Consider the following 24,626-nt stretch of genomic DNA (forward strand, 5'->3'; position numbering starts at 1 on the left):
ATGATATTTAAATCACTTATCCTTAGGGAGATCAACATGAGTAGCAAATGATTCACAGAAAGAAGCTACTATCTCAGAGTCAAGTCCATATTTAGTGCTAAATTCACGAAAAGCATCAGTATCCATAAAAGATAACACAATCAAACTTGAGGTTTATACCTGACTCCTTACCTTCGTCTAGTTCCCAATCTTCAGAGTTGCGTTTAATTCTTTCCAATAAATCCCATTTGAATTCAATAGTCTTCTTCATAAAAGAACAGTACAAGAAGTATCGAGCATGGATTGATCGAGCATAAAAATTCTGAATAATAATTTTCTCTTGAGAGCTCATGATTTGGGCATGAATAACATTGGCTTAAGTCTCCCCCAAGCTTGAGCGATAGTTTCTCCTTTACGAGGCCAAAAATTATAAATATAATTCCGATCATGATGAACTAGATGCATAGGTAAAACTTCTGATGAAATTCCAATTTCAGACAGTTGTAGTTCCAAGTCCCAGTATCATCGCATAGCCTATACCATGGCAATGCCTTCTCCTTCAAAGGTAAAGGGAAGACCTTTTTCTTGACTTCATCCTCGAGAAAACCGCAAACTTAAATAATCCACAAACTTCATCCACATAGATTAGATGCATATCAGGATGTAATGTTCCATCTCCTGCATAAGGATTACCTAGCAGTTTCTCTATCCTACCCGAAGGAATTTCATAATAAATATTTTTAGTAGGTTCAGTAGGTTGAGGGGAAACTCTTTGCTCTTCCGGTCGGGGTAAATATACCCCGACCAAACCCCTCAAAGGATTATTTTCCATAGCAACAAGTGGTAGTAAATTTCAGCACGTAATATAAATGTTTCTTTACCGAATTCCACTCACCAAAGGCGCTTCGCTCCCCGGAAATTGTGCCAGAAAGGAGTCTTGATGACCCACAAGTATAGGGGATCTATCATAGTCCTTCTGATAAGTAAGAGTGTTGAACCCAACAAGGAGTAGAAGTAAATGACAAGCGGTTTTCAGCAGGGTATTCTCTGCAAGCACTGAAATTATCGGTAACAGATAGATTTGTGATAAGATAATTCATAACAGGTAACAAGTAGCAACTGTAACTAAAGTGCAGAAAGGTGGCCCAATCCTTTTTGTAGCAAAGAAAAACCCTGGACAAACTCTTATATAAAGCAAAGCGCTCCCGAGGACACATGGGAATTATTGTGAACCTAGTTCTCATCAAGCTCATATGATTCGCGTTTGTTACTTTGATAATTTGATATGTGGGTGGACCGGTGCTTGGGTGTTGTACTTACTTGGACAAGACTCCCACTTATAATTAACCACTCTCGCAAGCATCTGCAAGTACAAAAAAAGAATTAAGATAAATCTAACCATAGCATGAAACATGTGGATCCAAATCAGCCCCTTACGAAGCAATGCATAAACTAGGGTTTAAGCTTCTATCACTCGAGCAACCCATCATCTACTTATTACTTCCCAATGCCTTCCCCTAGGCCTAAATCATGGTGAAGTGTCATGTACTCGATGTTCACATAACACCACTAGAGGAAAGACAACATGCATCTCATCAAAATATAGAACGAATACCAAATTCACATCTTTCCCTAATAATAAAGCACGGATTGACTTTGTCAGGTTCACCGTCACAATACGCTTATTCCCGTGAGTTTACGCTTTCACTTTGAATTGAAAACATATTTGAGGTGGTACTAAATTTTGTCTCTGCAGATATATCGATATAGATTCGTCCGTTCGCTATTGTTTGTACGTCATAACTCGTTCGTTCGGCTGTCGTCTGCAGATTCAGAAGTGGGCCGGAGTTTTAATGGGCCGATAAAAAATTTGCTCCTTATGCATGTGCTGAATTTTTTTATTTTTCTTTGTAATTAATAGTCCCACCTTGCTATGATAAATCAAATCTTATCAACTTATATACGTTCGCCAGTTGGAAGAATCAAGCAAGCCAAGACACCGAAAGAGGATGAGAATATGGGTAACCAAGCTTGAGGTAGAGGAAGGAAGGAACAAAAAAGATGGACACGAGCGGTCCAATCGAAGTACAAACGCCCGCCATGAAGACCTTGTGACATTAGCGGCGGCGGTGGCCTGCAAAGTAGGGCAGAGAGATGGAGAACGGCTTCACGGCTGAGCTTGGGCCGTGGCAGCTGCGTGGCACACGCAGCGGATGAATGGGGCGGCTCTCGGCAGTCTTGGCGGTGGGGCGGAGCAGATCCGGAAACGAGATGGAGAGCTGGCTGGAGGCAGCGAACTCCAAGGCGGCCAGCAAAAACGTGCGAGAGAGAGATTACAGAGAAGGAAAAGGCAAAGCCGAGAGAGGAGGAGGGTGTGGCGAGCTCGAGCAGCCGGCGCGCACGGGCGAGGTCCCCGGCCGCAATTGAGGCAGCCTCAGGCGCACAGGCTCAATCTTTGGGGGAGCTGCTAGAGAGGTCACCGACGTGCGCTGCTGTGCTGCAAGTCCCACAGTTGCTCCCACCAAGGGCTTCTGGAGAAAAGGGGGATATTGCTGCGTTCAACCTTAGAGATAAAGATCGGTTGCATAGTATGCAGCTCCACAAGGACGTGTGATGCACAGGCCGGGATGATTACTTCACCCATCAGTAAATATCTCATGTACGCGGACGTGCACACGTTGATGCTAGATTTTTTTTAAGATTGGATTTGGCTCTGTTTGTTTTGCTTACGAATTCATATTGACGTACTATTTTCATATTGATGTACTATTAAGACGTGAAAATTGTAAGACTAATATATATACACATATTAGAACACGCAACAAAAACATATAGCTTGCACATCCAACAAATATAAATTATCTCCACGCATTGTTGACCCCGGTTCATAAAAGTGCATATAACAAACCTATGGAGGAATAAGAACAATTGCATCCAGGTAAAATTACTTTGAAAGTGTTGCATGCTAGACATTTTTTACAAAGATTTATCTACCGACGAGGTATGCTTTTTTTGCGGGTAGAGGTATGCTTTTTCACAAGGCATCGACGATCTGATCTACAACGTTCTACTGAAGTCAGACAAAAAAATGTGAACGCCCGAAACATATATGCCCGGACGCCGGATAAAGTATACCACATTTCTATTGTGTGATGTTAGTAAATAAAAATAAGCACTATTTGTACTACAATTTTATTATCAGTATAGTAATTTAAAGATAGGGTTGCTCACCTGATTAGATGGCTACGATTTGTGTCCCATCTTTTCAACTAGCACCCTAAAAAATTGTATTGTTAATTGATCCATCATTTTTGTGATCATCAAACTTATCCTCCATGTAGCCAACATAATTTGTGATAATTGATGTCTGTCTCGCAGCGAAACATGTCGATTTTTCTCTCCTGTTGCAACGCACGGGCATGTTTGCTAGTGATTACTTATAACAAGACTTCTCCCATGTCATCAGTAAAAAATGTAACTACCCGCAAAGCATATTCATGTTCATAATCAGAGGAGTAATAATTATCATTAAGGATCTAGACATATGATTTTTCCACCGAATGAACCAACTAGCATCAACTACAAAGAGTAATCAACACTACTAGCACCCCACAGGTACCAATCTGACGTATTGAGACAAAGATTGGTAACAGGAGATGAACTAGGAATTGAGAGGAGATGGTGCTGGTGAAGATGTTGATGGAGATTGACCCCCTCTCGATGAGAAGATCATTGGTGATGATGATGGCTTCGATTTCCCCCTCCAGGAGGGAAGTTTCCCCAGCAGAACAGCTCTGCCGGAGCCCTACATTGGTTCTACCCAAGTTGCGCCTCGAGATGGCGGCGCCTCGTCCCAAAAGCTTCCTTCTGATTTTTTTTTCCAGGTCAAAAGACATAATATAGTAGAAGAGGGGCACCGGATACCTGCTAGGAAGCCCACAATCCAGGGAGGCGCGCCCCCCACCCTTGTGGCCACATGGTGGATCCCCTATGGTATTTTATTCACCCAATATTTTTTATATATTACAAAATAATTCTCCTTAGATTTTCAAGAATTTTTGGGTCATGCAGAATAGCTCTCAAATTTGCACCCTTTCCTGTGCAAAATTCCAGCTGTCGGCATTCTCCCTCTTTGTGTAAACCTTGTAAAATAAGAGAGAGGGAGAGAGAGAGAGAGAAGGCATAAGTATTGTACCATAATGTATAATAACAGCACATAATGCAATAAATATCGATATAAAAACATGATGCAAAACGGACGTATCATACCTCCACACAAAGAACAAATATTTGCAACCCGACGCGTAAGAGGGGTTGTCAATCCCTCTACGGTAAAAAGATAGGTTAAATTGTATGAGATTGAATAAATAGATCTAGCAAAAACACAAAATAAAATAAGAAAAAAAAGTGCAGCAAGGTATTTTGGGGGTTTTGGAATAATAGATCTGAAAGCAATATGATAAAAGATAGACCCGGGGCCGTAGATTTCACTAGTGGCTTCTCTCGAGAAAATAGCATATGGTGGGTAAACAAATTACTGTTGGGCAATTGCTAGAAGAGAAAATAATTATGACGATATCCAAGACAATGATCGTGTATATAGGCATCACGTCCAAAATTAGTAGACTGACTCCTACCTGCATCTACTAATATTACTCCACACATCGATCGCTATCCAGCATGCCTCTAGTGTATTAAGTTCATGGAGAAACAGAGTAATGCAATAAGAATGATGCATGATGTAGACAAGATCTATTCATGTAGGAATAGTGAAGGAAATATGCCCTAGAGGCAATAATAAAGTTGTTATTTATATTTCCTTATATCATGATAAATGTTTATTATTCATGCTAGAATTGTGTTAATCGGAAACTTAGTACATGTGTGAATACATAGACAAATAGAGTGTCCCTAGTATGCCTCTACTTGACTAGCTCGTTAATCAAAGATGGTTAAGTTTACTAGCCATGGACATGTGTTGTCATTTGATGAAAGGGATCACATCATTATAGAATGATGTGATGGACAAGACCCATCCGTTAGCTTAGCACTATGATCGTTTAGTTTATTGCTATTGCTTTCTTCATGACTTATACATGTTCCTATGACTATGAGATTATGCAACTCCCGAATATCGGAGGAACACCTTGTGTGCTATCAAACGTCACAACATAACTGGGTAATTATAAAGATGCTCTACAGGTGTCTCTGATGGTGTTTGTTGAGTTGGCATAGATCGAGATTAGGATTTGTCACTCGTGTTTCGAAGAGGTATCTCTAGGCCCTCTTGGTAATGCACATCATTATAAGCCTTGCAAGCAATGTAACTAATGAGTTAGTTGCGGGATGATGCATTATGGAACGAGTAAAGAAACTTGCCGATGACGAGATTGAACTAGGTATGATGATACTGACGATTGAATCTCGGGCAAGTAACATACCGATGACAAAGGGAACAACGTATGTTGTTATGCGGTTTGACCGATAAAGATCTTCGTAGAATATATAGGAGCCAATATGAGCATCCAAGTTCCGCTATTGGTTATTGACGGATATGTGTCTCGGTCATGTCTACATAGTTCTCGAACCCGTAGGGTCCGCACGCTTAACGTTTGATGACGATTTGTATTATGAGTTATGTGATTTGATGATCGAAGTTTGTTCGGAGTCCCGGCTGAGATCACGGACATGACGAGGAGTCTCGAAATGCTCGAGAGGTAAAGATTCATATATTGGAAGGCTATATTCGGACATCAGAAAGGTTCTGAGTGATTCAGGTATTTTTCAGAGAACCGGGGAGTTACGGGAATTCACCGGGGGAAGTGTTGGGCCTTATTGGGCTTTAGTGGAAAGGAGAGAAGGGCCACAAGGGGAGGCAGCGCGCCCCCCATGGGCTGGTCCGAATTGTACTAGGAGGGGGCGGCGCCCCCCTCTTTCCTTCTCCCTCTCCCTCTCCTTCCTTCTTCTCCTACTTGGAATAGGAAAGGGGGAAACCTACTCCTACTAGGAGTAAGAATCCCCCCCTTGGGCGCGCCCCTTGAGGCCGGCCCTCCTCCTCGTCCCCTCCTTTATATACGGGGGAGGGGGGAACCCCATAGACACACAAGTTGATTTCTTAGCCGTGTGCGGTGCCCCCCACCATAGATTTCCACCTCGGTCATATTGTCATAGTGCTTAGGAGAAGACATGCGTCGGTAACTTTGTCATCACCATCACCACGCCATCGTGCTGAAGAAACTCTCCCTCGGCCTCAGCTAGATCTAGAGTTTGAGGGACGTCACCGAGCTAAACGTGTGCAGATCGCAGAGGTGTCGTGCGTTCGGTACTTGATCGGTTGGATCGCGAAGGCGTTCAACTACATCAACTATTTTACTAAACGCTTCCACTTTCGGTCTACGAGGGTACGTGGACACACTCTCCCCGCACGTTGCTATGCATCTCCAAGATAGATCTTTCGTGATTGTCGGATTTTTTTTGAAATACTGCGTTCCCCAACAGTGGCATCCGAGCCAGGTCTATGCATAGATGTTATATGCACGAGTAGAACACAACGGAGTTGTGGGCGTGGGTATATACATATTGTTTGCCGTCACTAGTTGTTTCTTGATTCAGCGGTATTGTTGGATGAAGCGGCTCGGACCGACATTACATGACCGCGTTCATGAGATTGGTTCTACCGACGTGCTTTGCACACAGGTGGCTGGCGGGTGTCTGTTTCTCCCACTTTAGTTGAATCGGATTCAATGAACAAGGTTCTTTCTGAAGATCAAAAAGCAATCACTATACCACGTTGTGGTTTTGGTGCGTAGGTAAGAACGGTCCTTGCTAAAGCTCGTAGCAGCCACGTAAAACTTGCAACAACAAAGTAGAGGATGCCTAACTTGTTTTTCCAGTGCATGTTGTGATGTGATATGGTCAAGACGTGATGAGATAAATTGTTGTATGAGATGATCATGTTTTGTAACACAGTTATCGGCAATTTGCAGGAGCCATATGGTTGTCACTTTATTGTATGAATTGCAATCGCCATCTAATTGCTTTACTTTATCACTAAGCGGTAGCGATGGTTGTAGAAGCAATAGTTGGCGAGACGACAACGATGCTACGATGGAGATCAAGGTGTGATGATGGTGCTCATGACGGTGCTTTGGAGATGGAGATCACAGGCACAAGATGATGATGGCCATATCATATCACTTATATTGATTGCATGTGATGTGTATCCTTTATGCATCTTATTTTGCTTAGTACGGAGGTAGCATTATAAGATGATCCCTCACTAAATTTCAAGGTATAAGTGTTCTCCCTGAGTATGAACCATTGCGACAGTTCTTCGTGCTGAGACACCACATGATGATCAGGTGTGATAAGCTCTACGTTCACATACAGCAGGTGCAAGCCAGTTTTGCACATGCAGAATACTCAGGTTAAACTTGACAAGCCTAGCATATGCAGATATGGCCTGGAACATTCAGACCGAAAGGTCGAACGTGAATCATATAGTAGATATGATCAACATAGTGATGTTCACCATTGAAAACTACTCCATCTCACGTGATGATCGGACATGGTTTAGTTGATATGGATCACGTGATCACTTAGATGATTAGAGGGATGTCTATCTAAGTGGGAGTTCTTAAGTAATATGATTAATTGAACTTTAATTTATCATGAACTTAGTCCTCGTAGTTTTTTGCATATCTATGTTGTAGATCAATTGCTCGCGTATAGCTTCCCCGTTTTATTTATGACTAGCAAAAGTGCCTGTGCATTGCAACGGGTGAACAACAACAAAATCATAAAATTTATAGACCCAAAATAAAATAATTCAAGTTCAGGAAAATTGCACCGATATGTCATCAGTTTTACAGATTGATAATTAAGAATAAATAATGCAAGAGAGCAAAGAACACGAGACATCAAATTTATGGCACGAAAGAAATAGATCAAAGATTTTTAATGATGTTGGTAGTGAATCCCCCTAGGGTCACGTGCGTTGCAACGGGAGACACAAAAAATACATGCTAGCCAAATAAGTATGACTTAATATCCGGACATATGAGTGTCGTCTATTTTAACACGGTGGTCACGATGTTGCCATACAATGTCCATGTGATCGTAATGCACGTGGTAAATCCCTAGGCAATGAGCTTATCCCTGCACAACATACTTGCCATTGTCTCGCGCAAGCAAATATTTAAATATTTAAAAACAAATCTCATCGACCAGGAACTACTCTCAATGCCTAGACATATAAAGACTTTCCAAAAATTAATCAAATCCTAGACATAAAATACTTCTGAATCGGCGAACAGTTTTTCGAATCGACAAACATCTTTTATAAATTAGGACATCTTTAAAAAATCAGGAACATTTGTTTTGTTTAGAGAAACATTTATTGAAATGCATGAATATATTGTGAATTCATGAATATTTTTTGACTCAGCTAACATTTTTTCAATTGATGACTTTTTAAAATTGGGGGATGAATTTTAAATTTCACAAAAGACATTTGATTTTTTGAATATTTTCTAAAATTTCATGGACATTTTCTTCCAGATTCACGAATATGTTTTGAATACACCGTCATTTTTTGAAAATCATGAGCATGATTTTACTTCCCGACATGTTTTCTAGATTGTGATTTTTTATAATTTGTGAATAGTTTCGTAAAATCACCAACATTTTTTGAAACAGCGAAAATTTTATGATTTCACAAAGTTTTTTAATTCACTCACATTATATAATTTCTCTAAAATTTTGTTATAACTGGAAACTTTTCATAATTTGGAATTGTCAAATTAATTTAAAGAAGAAAAAACTAAAAGAGAAATGAGAAAAGAAAAGAAAAGACAAAATGATAAAAAGAAACAGGAGCGTCACACCTGGTAGGCCGGCCCATGAAGGAGGTGCCTAAAAAAGGAGGCAAAATGGCTATTATAAGATTCGAACCATGGTCTGCAGGGTGGAAGCAATAGCCTGTAGCCACCACACTGGTTGTGCACTTGTGTTATATACATGGCATCACAGATATAAAGCCACTGTTCACGGCGGCGCCTTTGATATAAAAATCGAATCATTTTCTTAACTTACGGGTGGCATAGCGGGTAATTTTTAGCTAATTCGGGGGCAATTATTTAGACGGGTGACCAGAAGCACTATTTGCTTTATTATTAGGGTAGATATGTTCCTAGAGAAAACTATGTTGAAAGATGTAAGTAGCAATGATACTGACTAGCTCCGTGATCTGAGGATTATCCTCATTGTTGCACCGAAGAATTATGTCCTTGATGCACCGCTAGGTGGCGGACCTTTTGCAGGAGCAGATGCAGACGTTATGAACGTTTGACAACCTCGGTATGATGACTACTTCATAGTTTAGTGCACCATACTTTACGGCTTAGAACCGAGACTTCAAAAATGTTTTGAACACTACGGAGCATATGAGATGTTCAAAGAGCTGAAATTGGTATTTTAGACTCATGCCCGTGTTAAGAGGTATGAGACCTCTCACAAGTACTTTGCCTACAAGATGGAGGAGAATAGCTCAGCTAGTGAGCATGTGCTCAGAATGTCTGAGTACTACAATCACTTGAATCAAGTGGGAGTTAATCTTCCAGACAAGATAGTGATTGATAGAGTTCTCTAGTCACTATCACCAAGTTACTAGAACTTCGTGATGAACTATAATATGCCAGGGATAACGGAAACGATTCCCAAGCTCTTCGCGATGCTGAAATTGGCGAAGGTAGAAATCAAGAAAAAGCACCAAGTGTTGATGGTTGACAAGACCACTAGTTTCAAGTAAAAGTGCAAGGGAAAGAAAGGGAACTTCAAGAAGAATGGCAAGCAAGTTGCCACTCTCCTGAAGAAGCCCAAAGCTAGACCTAAGCCTGAAACTGAGTGCTTCTACTTCAATGGGAATGGTCACTGGAAGCGGAACTACCCCAAATACTTGGCGGATAAGAAGGATGGCACAGTGAAAAAAAGTATATTTGATACACATGTTATTGATGTGTACTTTACTAGTGTTCATAGTAACCCCAGGGTATTTGATACCAGTTCAGTTGCTAAGATTAGTAACTTGAAACATGAGTTGAAAAATGAACAAAGACTAGTTAAGGGCAAGGTGACTATGTGTGTTGGAAATGGTTCCAAGGTTGATAAGATCACCATCGCACACTCCTTTTACCTTCGGGATTAGTGTTGAACCTAAAATAAATGTTATTTGGTGTTTGCATTGAGCATGAATATGATCGGATCATGTTTATTGCAATACACTTATTCATTTAAGTCAAAGAATAATTGTTATTCTGTTTACATGAATAAAACCTTCTATGGTCATACACTTAATATAAATGGTTAATTGAATCTCGGTCGTAGTGATACACATATTCATAATATTGATGCGAAAAGATGCAAAGTTGATAATGATAGTGCAACATACTTGTGGCACTGCCATTTAGGTCATATTGGTGTAAAGCGCATGAAGAAACTCCATGTGGATGGACTTTTGGAATCACTTGATTATGAATCATTTGATGCTTGCGAACCATGCCTCATGGGCAAGATGACTAAGACTTCGTTCTCCAGAACAATGGAGCGAGCCACTGACTTATTGGAAATAATACATACGGATGTATGCGGTCCGATGAGTGTTGAGGCCCACGGCGGGTATCTAATTCCTTCTCGTCCTCGAGTAGGTAAATGTTAAAAAAGATAATTTTTGATGTGTAATGCTACCTAGCATAATCTTGATCATGTATCTAATCATGGCATGAATATTAAGACACGAGTGATTCAAAGCAATAGTCTATCATTTGACATAAAAACAATAATACTTCAAGCCTACTAATAAAGCAATCATGTCTTTTCAAAATAACATGGCCAAAGAAAGTTATCCCTACAAAATCATATGGTCTGTCTATGCTCCATCTTCACCACAGAAAGTATTCAAATCATGCACAACCCCGATTACAAGCCAAGCAATTGTTTCATACTTTTGACGTCCTCAAACCTTTTCAACTTTCACACAATACATGAGCGTGAGCCATGGACATAGCACTATAGGTGGAATAGAATGGTGGTTGTGGAGAAGACAAAAAGGAGAAGATAGTCTCACATCAACTAGGCATATCAACGGGCTATGGAGATGCCCATCAATAGATATCAATGTGAGTGAGTAGGGATTGCCATGCAACGGATGCACTAAGAGCTATAAGTGTATGAAAGCTCAGACTGAAAACTAAGTGGGTGTGCATCCAACTTGCTTGCTCATGAAGACCTCGGGCGTTTGAGCAAGCCCATCATTGGAATATACAAGCCAAGTTTTATAATAAAAATTCCCACTAGTATATGAAAGTGATAACTCAAGAGTCTCTCTATATGAAGAACATGATGCTACTCTGAAGCACAAGTGTGGTAAAAGGATAGTAACATTGCCCCTTCTCTCTTTTTCTCTCATTTTTTGTGTTTTTTTTGGTGGGCTTCTTTGGCCTCTTTTTTTAATTTTGGGCTTCTTTGGCCTCTTTTATTTATTTTTAAAGCCCAGAGTCTCATCCCGACTTGTGGGGGAATCATAGTCTACATCATCCTTTCCTCACTGGGGCAATGCTCTAATAATGATGATCATCACACTTATTTACTTACAACTCAATATTACAATTCGATACTAGAACAAAGATATGACTCTATATGAATGCCTCCGGCGGTGTACCGGGATGTGCAATGATCTAGCGTAGCAATGACATCAAAAAACGGACAAGCCATGAAAACATCATGCTAGCTATCTTACGATCATGCAAAGCAATATGACAATGAATGCTCAAGTCATGTATATGATGATGATGAAAGTTGCATGGCAATATATCTCAGAATGGCTATGGAAATGCCATGATAGGTAGGTATGGTGGCTGTTTTGAGGAAGGTATATGGTGGTTTTATGGTACCGGCGAAAGTTGCGTAGTACTAGAGAGGCTAGCAATGGTGGAAGGGTGAGAGTGCGTATAATCCATGGACTCAACATTAGTCATAAAGAACTCACATACTTATTGCAAAAGTCTATTAGCTATCGAAACAAAGTACTACGTTCATGCTCCTAGGGGGATAGATTCGTAGGAAAAGACCATCGCTCGTCCCCAACCGCCACCCATAAGGAAGACAATCAATAAATAAATCATGCTCCGACTTCATCACATAACGGTTCACCATACGTGCATGCTACGGGAATTACAAACCTCAACACAAGTATTTCTACTAATCCACAACTACCCACTAGCATGACTCTAATATCACCATCTTTATATCGCAAAACGATTGCAAGGAATCAAACATATCATATTCAGCGATCTACAAATTTTATGTAGGATTTTATGACTAACCATGTGAATGACCAATTCCTGTCATCTCTCTAAATAGAAATAAGTGAAGCAAGAGAGTTTAATTCGTTCTACAAAAGGTATGCCCATGCTGTAACAAATATAAGTGAAGCAAAAGAGCATTCTACAAATGGTGGTTTTCTATGTAAAGAGAAACAGGCAATCCAAGCTTCAAATGATATAAGTGAAGCACATGAAGCATTCTATAAAGCCATACTAAAAAGATATAAGTGAAGTGCATAGAGCATTCTATAAATCAACCAAGTACTATCTCATACCAGCATGGTGCATAAAAGAAAATGAAAACTAAAAGCAAAAGACGCTCCAAGATTGCACATATCGCATGAACGAAACGAATCCGAAAACATACCGATACTTGTTGAAGAAAGAGGGGATGCCTTATGGGGCATCCCCAAGCTTAGACACTTGAGTCTCATTGATAATTTACTTGGGGTGCCTCGGGCATCCCCAAGCTTGAGCTCTTGCCTCTCTTCCTTCTTCTCACATCGATACCTTCTCGATCATCGAACACTTCATCCACACAAAACTTCAACAGAAAACTCGGTAAGATCCGTTAGTATAATAAAGCAAATCACTACTCTAAGTACTATTGCAAACCAATTCATATTTTGTTTTTGCATTTTGTATACTGTAATATAACTTTTTCATGGCTTCATCCACTAATATAATTCGATAGTTTCATCAAAACAAGCAAACTATGCATCAAAAACAGAATCTGTCTAAACAGAACAGTCTGTAATAATCTGAACATTCACCATACTTCTGATACTTGAAAACTTCTGCCAAAATTAGGAAAAATAAACAATTTGTATAGAAAGACAGTGCAAAAAGAATCAGAACCATTTGACGTTCCAGCTAAAAATGTAAAATCGTGCACTACAGACAAAGTTTCTGTCCTGCACCGTACAGATCATCAAGCAAATGTAATAAACATCCTAAAGGAAAACCTTGGCACATTATTTTTATAATACAATGGAATTGTACAAGGGGATAATTATTTTTGTTAAAAAATTTCTGTAATCAAGATTCACAAAGTTGCCGTGAGCATGAACAAAGTTCAAGGAGCTCTCCCACTTCAACAATGCTTGTCTTTCTCACTTTCACTTTCCTTTTTGAAAAAGTTTTGGGTTACCCTCTTTATTTTTGTTGTTTTTAAACTATATGAAAGCACTCAACAGAAATAAATGACTCTCTAAAACTTCCGGGTTGTCTCCCTGGCAGCGCTTTCTTTAAAGCCATTAAGCTAGGCATATAGTGCTCAAGTAGTGAATCCACCCGAATCCCAAGGTATATCAAAGCCAATTTTAATTAACAATGATTTGTAATTTAATAGTGAGCACAAAGCAACATATATCATGTAACAATGAAGTCTAACTCTCTTCCTATGCATCGGCATGTCATAAAAGAAAAATTCATGCACACATAGTAAAGGCCAATGCATAGTATAAACAGTTTCTTGCAATTTTGTTGTATTGGAAACATAAAGAGGCGGAGATGTAGTTCCTCTCTTATAATAATTGCAAATAGGAGCAGAAAGCACATGCATATTATATCTATCAAAATCATCATGTGTAGTAGTAAAACGCAACTCATCAATATAATCCTTAATAAGGGTAAACTTCTTTGATATAGTGTAGTTTGGAGAATTCAAAAAGATAATAGGACTATCATGTGTGGGTGCAATAGCAACAATTTCATGTTTAACATAAAGAACTATAGCAAGTTCATCTCCAGAAGCATAATTCATATTGGCATCTTGGCCACAAGCATAGCAAGCATCATCAAAAAGGGATATTTCAAGAGAATCAACGGGATCATAACAATCATCATAGCAATCATCCTTCGGTAAGCACGAAGGGAAATTAAACAATGTATGAGTTGGAGGGTTACTCTCATTAGAAGGTGGGCACGGGTAGCTAATCCTCTCTTCCTCCTTTTGTTCTTCGCTCTCCTCATCATCTTTTTCATCCAATGAGCTCATAGTTTCATCAACTTCTTCTTCCATAGATTCCTGCAAAATATTAATCTCTTCTTCGACAATGGAGACTTTCTCAATAAGTGCATTAATATCAGAATTGTATTCATAATTCTCATAGCAATATTTGAGGATAGCTAAATTTTTAGGTCTATCAACAGCATCATCAAAATGTTCAAACTCTTTAAACATAGATTCAATTTCATAAGCACCCATAAAAGCAACAAATTCTTCTAATTGTTCCACATCATAGTAATCATATATACCATTAGCATAAGAAGTTATGGTTTTATTATCATTAAATTTGCATGAAAAGGGAAGGTGTGGAGCCTTCATTCCAGAGCAACAAGTATAATCATATCTCAAGCATAGATGCCTAGCATACCACTTTAATATATGAATTTGATCCCATAATAGTTTCCCTTTTTGAGTCAAGAGATAATCCCTAAAGTATTCACGTTGATCCAACGTTACTCCCATTACATAATTGAATGGGGTTTTCTCAGGATTATTAAAGTAGTACATAATATCTTTCACATAACCAGCATCGAGGGTTTTAGGAAGTTCCTCATCTCCATGAGCAGAAAGTATACCTAATTTTTTTGGTATTTCGTGTTCCATATCCATAACTAAAGATAAAGAACAACTAATAACAGCAAATAAAAATTACTTAGTGATAAAGTAAACAAGCACACACGAGAATATTCACCCCACGCTATTGCTCCCCGGCAACGGCGCCAGAAAAAGGTCTTGATAACCCACAAGTATAGGGGCTCGCAATAGTTTTCGATAAGTAAGAGTGTCGAACCCAACAAGGAGCTAAAGGCAGAAAAAATATTCCCTCAAGTTCTATCGACCACTGATACAACTCTACGCACGCTTGATGTTCGCTTTACCTAGAACAAGTATGAAACTAGAAGTACTTTGTAGGTGTTGTTGGATAGGTTTGCAAGATAATAAAGATTACGTAAATAAAAAGTAGGGGCTGTTGTAAGTAAAGAATCAATAAAGTAAATATAGCGAGTGTGGAAAAGTGGTGGTAGGAGTTGTGAAATTGCCCCTTAAGCAATTGATTACTTTACTAGACCGATAGCAAGTATTATGTGGGAGAGGCCACTGCTAGCATGTCATCCCTGACTTGGAATTCTATGCACTTATGATTGGAACTATTAGCAAGCATCCTCAACTACTAACATTCATTAAGGTAAAACCCAACCATAGCATTAAGATATATTGGTCCCCCTTCAATCCCGTATGCATCAATTTCTATGCTAGGTTGAAGCTTCTGTCACTCTTGCCCTCCAATACATAGTCCTATCAACATACAACTAACCCTAGGATGTGATCCACGCGCGCACTCATATGATGGGCACCAAAGGACAGCAACATAACCAAAAGCAAATTAAATCAATCATATCAATTCATCAACCACCGATAGGACAACGAAAATCTACTCAGACATCATAGGATGGCAACACATCATTGGATAATAATATGAAGCATAAAGCACCATGTTCAAGTAGAGGGTACAGCGGGTTGCAGGAGAGTGGACCGCTGTAGATAGAGGGGGGAAGGTGATGGAGATGTTGGTGAAGATGGCGGAGGTGTTGGTGTAGATCGTGGTGATGATGATGATGATGGCCACGGCAGCGTTCCAGCACCAACGGAAGAGAAGGGGAGAGGGGGCCCCTTCATCTTCTTCTTCCTTGACCTCCTCCCTAGATGGGAGAAGGGTTTCCCCTCTGGTCCTTGGAATCCATGGCATGGGAGGGGCGAGAGCCCCTCCGAGATTGGATCTGTCTCTCTCTGTTTCTGCGTTCCCAGATTCTTCCCTTTCACCGTTTCTTATATTCCCGGAGATCCGTAACTCCGATTGGGCTGAAATTTTAACACAATCTCTATCCGGATATTAGCTTTCTTGAGGCGAAAGAAGGGCATCAACCGCCTTACAGGGTGGCCACGAGGGTCAGGGGCACGCCCCCCTGCCTCGTGGCCCCCTCGGGCATCGTCTCGCGTGGATTTTTCTTCCCAAAAATCATATATATTCCAAAAAAATCTCTGTCAGTTTTTATCCCGTTTGGACTCCGTTTGATATGGATATTCTGCGAAACAAAAAACATGCAACAAACAGGAACTGGCACTGGGCACTGGATCAATATGTTAGTCCCAAAAATAGTATAAAAAGTTGCCAAAAGTATATGAAAGTTGTAGAATATTGGCATGGAACAATCAAAAATTATAGATACGACACAGACGTATCAGTATTGTTATTTTCTGACCTTCATAGATGATTTGAGCAGATATGAGTATATCTACTTAATGAAACACAAGTCCGAAACGTTTGAAAAGTTCAAAGAATTTCAGAGTGAAGTGGAGAATCATCATAACAAGAAAAAAAGTTTCTACAATCTGATCGCGGGGACAATATATTTGAATTACAAGTTTGTCCTTCAGTTGAAACAATGTCGAATAATTCTGCAACTCACGCCACCTGTAACACCATAGCGTAATGGTGTGTCCGAACGTCATAACCGTACTTTATTAGATATGGTGCGATCTATGATGTCTCTTACCGATTTACCACTATCGTTTTGGGGTTATGCATTAGAGACAGTTGCATTCACGATAAATAGGGCACCGTCTAAAAATCCGTTGAGATGACACCGTATGAACTGTGGTTTAGCAAGAAACCTAAACTGTCATTTCTTAAAGTTTTGGGTTGCGATGCTTATGTGAAAAAGTTTCAGCCTGATAAGCTCAAACCCAAATCGGAGAAGTGCATCTTCATAGGATACCCAAAAGAAACTGTTGGGTACACCTTCTATCACAGATCCGAAGGCAAGATCTTTGTTGCTAAAATGGATCCTTTCTAGAGAAGGAGTTTCTCTCAAAAGAAGTCAGTGGGAGGAAAGTAGAACTTGATGAGGTAATTGTACCTTCTCCCGAATTGGAAAGTAGTTCATCACAGAAATCAATTCTAGTGATGCCTACACCAATTAGTGAGGAATTTAATGATGATGATCATGAAACTTCAGATCAAGTTACTATCAAACCTCATAGGTCAAACAGAGTATGATCCGCACCAGAGTGGTACGTAATTCTATTCTGGAGGTCATGTTACTTGACTAGGACGAACCTACAATCTATGAGGAAGCGATGATGAGCCCAGATTCCGTAAAATGGCTTGAGGCCATGAAATCTGAGAAGGGATCCATGTATGAGAACAAAGTATGGACTTTGATTGAATTGCCCGATGATCGGAGAGCCATTGAGAATAAATGGATCTTCAAGAGGAAGACGGACGCTGATAGTAATGTTACTATCTACAAAGCTCGAATTGTTGCAAAAGGTTTTCGACAAGTTCAAAGTGTTAACTACGATGAGATTTTCTCACTCGGGTCGATGCTTAAAAGTATGTCTGAATCATGTTAGCAGTTGCCGCATTTTATGAAATCTGGCAAATGGATGTCAAAACTGTATTCCTTAATGGATTTATTAAAGAAGAGTTGTATATGATGCAACCAGAAGGTTTTGTCGATCCTAAAGGTGCTAACAAAGTGAGCATGCTCCAGCGATCCATTTATGGACTGGTGCAAGCCTCCCGGAGTTGGAATATATGCTTTGATAGTGTGATCAAAGCATATGGTTTTATACAGACTTTTGGAGAAGCATGTATTTACAAGAAAGTGAGCGGGAGCGCTACAGCCTTTCTGATAAGTATATGTGAATGACATATTGTTGATCGGAAATGATGTCGGATTTTCTATAAAGCATAAAGGAGTGTTTGAAAGGAGTTTTTCAAAGAAAGACCTCGGTGAAGCTGCTTACACATTGAGCATCAACCTCTATAGAGATAGATCAAGACACTTGATAAGTTTTTTCAATGAGTACATACCTTGATAAGATTTTGAAGTAGTTCAAAATGGAACAGTCAAAGAAGGAGTTCTTGCATGTGTTGCACGGTGTGAAGTTGAGTAAGACTCAAAACCCGACCACGGCAGAAAATAGAAAGAGAATGAAAGTCATTCCCTATGCCTCAGTCATAGGTTCTATAAAGTATGCTATGTTGTGTACCAGACCTATTGTGTACCTCACCATGAGTTTGGCAAGAGGGTACAATAGTGATCCAGGAGTGGATCACTGGACAACGGTCAAAATTATCCTTAGTGGAATAAGGATATCTTTCTCGATTATGAAGGTGACAAAGAGTTCGTCGTAAAGGGTTACGTCAATGCAAGTTTTGACACTGATCCGGATGACTCTAAGTCTCAATCTGGATACATATTGAAAGTGGGAGCAATTAGCTAGAGTAGCTCCGTGCAGAGCATTGTAGACATAGAAAATTTGCAAAATACACACGGCTCTGAATGTGGTAGACCCGTTGACTAAACTTCTCTCACAAGAAAAACATGATCACACCTTAGTACTCTTTGGGTGTTAATCACATAGCAATGTGAACTAGATTATTGACTCTAGTAAACCCTTTGGGTGTTAGTCACATGGAGATGTGAACTAATCACATAAAGATGTGAACTATTGGTGTTAAATCACATGACGATGTGAACTAGATTATTGACTCGGAAACTTAGTACATGTGTGAATACATAGACAAACAGAGTGTCCCTAGTATGCCTCTACTTGACTAGCTCGTTGATCAAAGATGGTTAAGTTTCCTGGCCATGGACATGTGTTGTCATTTGATGAAAGGGATCACATCATTAGAGAATGATGTGATGGACAAGACCCATCCGTTAGCTTAGCACTATGATCGTTTAGTTTATTGCTATTGCTTTCTTCTTGACTTATACATGTTCCTATGACTATGAGATTATGCAACTCCCGAATACTGGAGGAACGCCTTGTGTGCTATAAAACATCAGAACATAACTAGGTGATTATAAAGATGCTCTACAAGTGTCTCCGACGGTGTTTGTTGAGTTGGCATAGATTGAGATTAGGATTTGTCACTCCGTGTTTCGGAGAGGTATCTCTGGGCCCTCTCGGCAATGCACATCACTATAAGCCTTGCAAGCAATGTAACTAACGAGTTAGTTGCGGGATGATGCATTACGAAACGAGTAAAGAAACTTGCCAGTGACGAGATTGAACTAGGTATGATGATACCAACGATCGAATCTCGGGCAAGTAACATACCGATGACAAAGGGAACAACGTATGTTGTTATGTGGTTTGACCGATAAAGATCTTCGTAGAATATGTAGGAGCCAATATGAGCATCCAAGTTCTGCTATTGGTTATTGACCGGAGACGTGTCTCTGTCATGTCTACATAGTTCTCTAACCCATCGGGTCCGCATGCTTAACGTTCGATGATGATTTGTATTATGAGTTATGTGATTTGATTACCGAAGTTTGTTCGGAGTCCTGGATGAGATCACGGACAGACGAGGAGTCTCGAAATGGTTGAGAGGTAAAGATTCATATATTGGAAGGCTATATTCGGACATCAGAAAGGTTCCGAGAGATTCGGGTATTTTTCGGAGAACCGGGGAGTTACGGGAATTCACCGGGGGAAGTATTGGGCCTTATTGGGCTTTAGTGGAAAGGAGAGAAGGGCCACAAGGGGAGGCAGCGCGCCCCCCTCTTTCCTTCTCCCTCTCCCTCTCCTTCCTTCTTCTCCTACTTGGAATAGGAAAGGGGGAAACCTACTCCTACTAGGAGTAGGAATCCCCCCTTGGGCGCGCCCCTTGAGGCCGGGCCTCCTCCTCCTCCCCTCCTTTATATATGGGGGAGGGGGGCACCCCATAGACACACAAGTTGATTTCTTAGCCGTGTGCGGTGCCCCCCTCCACAGATTTCCACCTCGTTCATATTGTCGTAGTGCTTAGGCGAAGCCCCTGCGTCGATAACTTCATCATCACTGTCACCACGCCGTCGTGCTGATGAAACTCTCCCTCGGCCTCAGCTGGATCTAGAGTTCGAGGCACGTTACCGAGCTGAACGTGTGCAGATCGCGGAGGTGTCGTGCGTTCGGTACTTGATCGGTTGGATCGCGAAGACGTTCGACTACATCAACCGCGTTACTAAACGCTTTCACTTTCAGTCTACGATGGTACATGGACACACTCTCCCCGCTCGTTGCTATGCATCTCCTAGATAGATCTTGCGTGATCGTAGGTTTTTTTTTGAAATAATGTGTTCCCTAACAAATAGACCCCATCTGTTTATCCTTAATAGCGGCGATACATGTGTGCCTTGCTACCCCTTTTGTCACTAGGTGAGGACACAAGATCAAATCCATCACAAAGCACCTCTTCCCATTGCAAGAAAAATTAATCTAGTTGTCCTAACTAAACCAAAGATTCGGAGAAGAAATACGAGGCTATAACAATCATGCGTATAAGAGATAAAAGAAAAGTCAAATAATATTCATGGATAGATCTGATCATAAAGTCGCAATTCATTTGATCCCAACAAACACACCGCAAAAAGTCATTACATAAAATAGATCTCCAAGAACATCGAGGAGAACATTGTGTTGAGAATCAAAAAGGGAGAAGAAGCCATATAGCTACTGCCTACGGACCCGTAGGTCTATGGTGAACTACTCACGCATCATCGGAGGATCACCAATGAGGATGATGAACCCCTCTGTGATTGTGTTCCCCTCTGGCGGAGTGCCGGAATAGGGCTCTGGATTTGATCTCGTGTTTCTAGAACTTGCGGCAGCTGGAATTGTGTTTTGATCTCTCCTCTAGGGTTTCTGGAATATGTGAGTACTTATAGAGCAAAGAGGCGGTGGAGGAGACCTCCATGGGCCCCACCACCCATTAGGATGCGCTAGGGACCTCGGGCGCGCCCAGGTGGGTGGTGGGCCCCATGGGCCTCCCCTATGCTGCTTCCTTGGCTCCCAAATTGTCTTCTAGTCCAAAAAAATCTCCAAAAAGTTTCACTGTGTTTGGACTCCGTTTGATACAGATATTCTGCAAACTAAAAAACAAGCAAAAAAATAGCAACTGGCACTGGGCACTATGTCAATAGGTTAGTCCCCAAAAATGATAGAAAGTTGCTATAAAATGAATGTAAAACATCCAATAGTGATAATATAACAACATGGAACAATCAAAAATTATAGATATGTTGCAGACGTATCAGTTATTATCATATAGCAGCAGCACCTAAAAGCATCACATAGCAGCAGCAGTAGCTCATAGCAATCCATCATACAACAGTTGCTGCAGCTCATCGCAATTCATCATATAGTAGCAGCAGCTCATAGCAATTCATCATATAGCAATAGCAACAGCTCATAGCAATTCACCATATAGCAGCATCAGCTCATAGCAATTCATCATATAGCAATAGCAACAGCTCATAGCAATTCATCATATAGCAGCATCAGCTCATAGGAATCCATCATATAGCAGCAGCAGCTCATAGCAATTTAGCATATACAACAGCAGTAGCAACTGATACCAATTCATCATATAGGAGCAGCAGCTCATAGCAATTCATCCTATACCAGAGCAAAAAGAAAATTTAGCAAAAAATCAGAGGAGATCCTCACCTTGTTTGATGAGCTCATCCCATAGCAGCACCTCAAGGCCACGGCCTAAGAGGAGGGGAGGCGGAATGAGATGCCTTCTACCGGAGTGGGGCATCGGCCGTTGAGGGAGTCCTGGATTGGGGGGTCTCCGGACAGCCGGACTATATCCTTTGGCCGGACTGTTGGACCATGAAGATACAAGGTTGAAGACTTCATCTCGTGTCCAGATGGGACTTTACTTGGCGTGGAAGGCAAGCTAGGCAATACGGATATGTATACCTCCCCTTTTGTAATCGACCTTATATAACCCTAGCCCCCTCCGGTGTCTATATAAACCGGAGGGTTGTAGTCCGTAGGACAACATACAATCATACCATAGGCTAGCTTCTAGGGTTTAGCCTCTCTGATCTCATGGTAGATCTACTCTTGTAATACTCATATCATCAAGAACAATCAAGCATGACGTAGGGTTTTACCTCTATCAAGAGGGCCCCAACCTGGGTAAAACATCGTGTCCCTGCCTCCTGTTACCATCCGCCTTAGACGCACAGTTCGGGACCCCCTACCCGAGATCCGCCGGTTTTGACACCGACATTGGTGCTTTCATTGAGAGTTCCACTGTGTCGCCACCATAAGGCTTGATGGCTCCTTCGATCATCGCTAGCGATGCGGTCTAGGGTGAGGCTTTCCTCCCCGGACAGATCTTCATATTCGGCGGCTTCGCACTGCGGGCCAATTCGCTTGGCCATCTGGAGCAGATTGAGAGCTACGCCCTTGGCCATCAGGTTAGATTTGGAAACTTGAACTACACGGCCGACATCCGCGGAGACTTGATCTTCGACGGATTCGAGCCCATGTCGGACGCGTCGTACAGTCTTGACGAGCATGACGTAACTCTGTCGTTGGACAGTATTCAGGAGATCGAGTCCGCAGCTACTCTGTCCATCAGTCCGGAGCAAGTCGCGCCATCCGAGAGCGGAGGGATGGACCCCGCCATGGAGGCCGCACTCTCAATGGCGATAGAGCCGGATGCTGACTTTACCCCTTACGAGAGCCGTGTCGCCAAACCACTGGATTCATCCACGGCCACGGACTCTGAGCCGCTCATATTCGTGCCCGTTGAGTCCGACTGGGCGCCGATCATGGAGTTCACCTCCGGGGACATCTTTCAGCACTCACCCTTCGGGGATGTGTTAAATTCATTAAGGTCTCTCTCCCTGTTAGGAGAACCTTGGCCGAACTATGTCCGGCTAGAATGGGATATGGGCGATGAGGAAATTCGGTGCCCACCCACCACCCACTTAGTAGCCACTGTCGACAACTTAACCGACATGCTCGACTTCGGCTCCGAAGACTTCGACGGTATGGACGACGAAGCCGGAGACGAACAGGATCCACCACCCTCAGGGCACTAGACCGCCACCTCCTCATATGATATATATATATATATATATATGGTGGACATCCCCAAAGAATCCAATGGCGACAAGAACACGGAGGATGACCCCTCCAAAAAGCAACCCAAGCGCCGACGTCAGCGGCGTCGCTCTAAGTCCTGCCACAGCAAGAGCAGTGATACCGGCATAGGAGATAATAACACTCTGGATAGCGCTGAAGACAACAACAATCCCCTCCAGCACGGTGCAGAGCTAGAGGACAAACAAGCTAGCCCCCCAGAGCGGGCAGTAGATGGAGAACTGGAGGAGGACAATTACATGCCTCTCTCCGAAGACGAGGCGGGCCTCGGCGACGACGAGTTTATCGTTCCTGAGGACCCCATCGAGCAAGAGCGCTTCAAGCGCCGGCTTATGGCCACGACAAGTAGCCTAAAGAAGAAACAGCAACAGCTTCAAGCTGATCAAGACTTGCTAGCAGACAGATGGACCGAAGTCCTTGCGGCCCAGGAGCATGAATTCGAGCGCCCGTCCAAGAGTTACTCCAAACGCAGGTTGCTACCTCACCTTGAGGAGGAAGCGTTGAAGCCTCATTCACCAGTATACGATGCAGCTGACCGGCCACTACACGGCCGAGCCAAAGAGGCGTTTCAGCCTAAAGTTCAGTATGCACCCCGTCGCCACTCAGTCAAAGATACTAAGGCCTGGGGCAACACAGAGGACCTGCGAGACATCTTGGACAGCAAGGCAAAAATCGCAAGGTCAATATACGGGACGCGAACACGTGCGCCCACACGGGACAATAATCGTCACGTCGGATACACCAAGAGTAAATACGGCCGGGAAAAATACAGCAGACAAGACTCATACGAACTACGTCGGGATATAGCCCGGCTATTGGATATACTCAGGATGATCTTAAGGGCATTAGTCCCACTCTCTTCCAGCACAAATAAAATTGGAGAAAGACGCGAAACCGGTTGTTGATCACCAACGACGGTTACATCCTAAGATGAAAGAAGTGGTAAGAAAAGAAATACTAAAGCTTCTAGAGGCAGGTATAATTTATCCTGTTGCTAATAGTCAGTGGGTGAGTCCTATCCATTGTGTCCCTAAGAAAGGAGGTATTACTCTTGTTCCTAATGATAAAGATGAACTGATCCCACAAAGAATTGTTACAGGTTACAGAATGGTAATTGATTTTCGCAAATTAAATAAAGCTACTAAAAAGGATCATTACCCTTTACCTTGTATTGATCAAATGTTAGAAAGATTATCCAAACATACACTTTTTTGCTTTCTAGATGGTTATTCTGGTTTCTCTCAAATACCTGTGTCAAAATAGGATCAAGAAAAAGACAACTTTCACTTACC

The sequence above is a fragment of the Triticum dicoccoides genome, chromosome 3A (assembly GCF_002162155.2).
Source record: "Triticum dicoccoides isolate Atlit2015 ecotype Zavitan chromosome 3A, WEW_v2.0, whole genome shotgun sequence".
Lineage (NCBI taxonomy): Eukaryota > Viridiplantae > Streptophyta > Magnoliopsida > Poales > Poaceae > Triticum > Triticum dicoccoides.